This window comes from Gallus gallus, chromosome 22 (genome assembly GCF_016699485.2).
Source record: "Gallus gallus isolate bGalGal1 chromosome 22, bGalGal1.mat.broiler.GRCg7b, whole genome shotgun sequence".
NCBI lineage: Eukaryota > Metazoa > Chordata > Aves > Galliformes > Phasianidae > Gallus > Gallus gallus.
Window position 1 is genome coordinate 2,288,155 of NC_052553.1, and position 2,871 is coordinate 2,291,025.

General features: G+C 49.4%; 1 long non-coding RNA gene across 1 annotated transcript in view; it reads left to right on the forward strand.

Annotated features, from left to right (window-relative positions):
- The window catches only part of LOC124417352, a 99,219-nt gene that overhangs the window by 77,211 nt on the left and 19,137 nt on the right, over positions 1-2,871 (forward strand). The window lies entirely within an intron of this gene.

The window sequence follows — 2,871 nt, forward strand, 5'->3', positions numbered from 1 at the left end:
AGCAAGAAGAGTGTGCCAGGGCTGTTCCCTGTCCATCTGCACTGGGGTCTGCAGGTCCCAAGGGCAGGGCAGGGGCTCTTCTGTCTCCATTGCTGGCTTCTTCCCTGCCTGCTCACAGAAACTGGGGCCTTGGCACACCTACCTCAGCTTGAGTATCAGCCCTTCCTGTTCCTCGGCTGTTCCACACTGTAGATAAGCAGCTAATAAAAGGCCATGGCTACCCCACGCCATCCCATCCCATCTCATCACATCCCCATCCCATTGCACCTCATCCTATTCTGTCTCATTCCTATCCCATCCTATCCCCTCCCACCCCATCCCATCCCACCTCTCTGCATGACCTCCTTGAGCCTTTTCTTCCTCCCCAAAAGTGGTCAGAGTTGGAGAGCTCCCAATGCCCGCTTTTGTCTTATCAGCCAGGCCGAAAATATTTCCAAGCAGGCTGCTCATGCCGCACTACTTACCATTAAAAGAAAGGACCGCATTATTGCTGTTATAAACCATTGATTAAGGTTTATAATAGCAATAATCCCCTCGAAATTCATTGTTACTGCAGTTAATGACCAGTTTATTAGAGCGTTAACCATCCTTGGCAATGGGCTGAGTCGTTTAATGCTGGTAACGACCAATTTCTCAAGGGTTATTGCTTAAATAACAATCCTTTGGTAGATATATGTTCAACCACCAGATACTGCTCCAGCTGGAACCTTCTCCTGTGAAATAATTGTTAATTATTTCCCCCAAGTTTGGCCACCATGCCTCAAAGCTGTAGATGGTGAGGGCTCCTTAGTGTGCGAAGTGTTGGGAATGCTGCGAGCAGAGATTGGGCAGCGCAAGGAGAAGCGGCCAGAGGTGTGAGCCACCTCACAGTGCAAGTTCATGGGTTTTTCTCCTTCCATCCCCATGGCGGTCCCTTCCCAGCTGCCTGTAGGGTGCACCAGCTCCAATGGGGAGCAGCAGGGACCAGCATCACCAGCATCCCCCTCCCCTGCACCCCTGCGTTAACTCAATCGGAACGGTTCGTCGCGTTAACTGTGTCCTATCGTGTCACATTAGCATCATCCTTCTAACAGTGTTCATTTTGCCTGACATGATATGAAAGGTACAGATACGATTACCCTTTAATTGTGTCATATTAGCAAAAATAAATACTGAGATCATGCGAGGCTAATGCAAAACGATGGCAAATCCTTGCCATGCAGGGAACAGGATCGGACTGTCATTGTTCAGGGTGGGCCCTGAAATCTGCCTCTGTCAAGAGAAGTGTGGTTGGATGGGCAAATTAGGGAGGAAATGAGCAGGATGGGTTCCCTGCTCAGTGTTTCAGCATCCCCCTACCAGCCCCAGAAACTCACATAGCACATTGGATGTTAAGCCTTTCCGATTCTAAATCTAAATTGGAGGGTTTAGGTGATGGCTGAATGGTGTTAGGTTTGGCTGCAGTGTTCCTCTCCCTCCTTTTGCTTTTTGTTCCCAAGGTTGTAGACTCTTTGTGGGGGCACTGGGAAGAAAAAGAAAAAGAAAGGGGAAAGAGGAATAACTCCAAAATTGCAGAGAAATGTGCCTAATGTCCACTTGGAATGTTTTCCCCTCTAAGGGAAGCACTCACCGTGCCCTACCCATCTCCACCAGTTGCCAACTGATGCTGGGCAGCCCTTGGGCTCTGCTTCCTGCCAGGGCTGCTGCAGGATTCGCGCGAGCGTCCGTGTTATTTTAGCGATAATGTGAGCAGAGTGGAGCATGTCACAGGATAATGGCCTCCTGCTGCTAGGCTGTTCTTGGCATTTATCAAAAAATGACACCAGCGGGAATACACTGAAGGGAAGTAAGGTGTCGATTCGATGACTGCTGATAGGAGTTAGAAATAAAAATGAGTCAGGCACAAAGAGGTTTATTGATAGCAGTGCCTGCGTCCCTGTGAGCAGCAGGGCGATGCTCCAAGAGCATCCTTGCCATCTCCATGCACCAGACCCCAAAATACCACAATGGATGTGTGTGTGCAATGCTCGGTCTCATGGTAAGGCTCTGGGAAAATGCATGAGAGGAAGAGGCCACCATTGCTGCATTGGCTATAAGTCTCCAGTGTTGGGTAATGGACGTGCAGCTGTTTCAGGTGGAATTTGGGCACCCACTCCAACCCTTCAAAGCACCCTGAAGCTTTATCAAGGCAAACAAATTAACGGTCTAATTGTTGCCGGGCCAAGTTCTGGGGCGATTCCAGCGACCGGTCTGCTTCTGTTATCTCAGCTGTGGGCAAGCAGGAGGAGGAGGGCAGCAGGAGGACACAGCGGCACCTGGCTCCCTTGGCCCCGCTGCAATAGGAAACAACACGGGCCACAGGGGACGCGTCGCTCTTTTCCACCTACATGTTATTCCAGCCATAAATCCGAGTGACAAGCTTGAACTTTTCTCAATTGACATGTTTACAAGGGAAGTCCGCATTTGACAGGAAAATTAAGCATATCAATCACTTAACGAGCTCGTTAATGAATGGCTCTCAGATCTCTCTGATTCTGTGCCTGGTAGCACAATTTATTGATCAAGCGTGCTTTCGGACAGGCCAGATGTTGCCGTGCCTTGATCCTCAAAGGCAGAGCGGCTCTGGCCGGGGTTTATCGTGAGGTCATTTTCTCCTCCAGACCCCGTTTCCCTTTTCTGTCTTCTGTTTTCTCTTTCTTTCTCTCCCTTTTCTCCCTCCAGAACAAAGAGAACAGATGCGGGCTCGGGGCCCCTCACACCCACTCAGACATATGGAAGCGATCTCCTCTGTCTTTGTAATTACACAGGAGCTTGCTTTTCAATGGCTCCAGGTTTTATTGCACAGAAACCAACCTATTCCTACATAAAACATTTTTACGGCTTCTCCTCTAG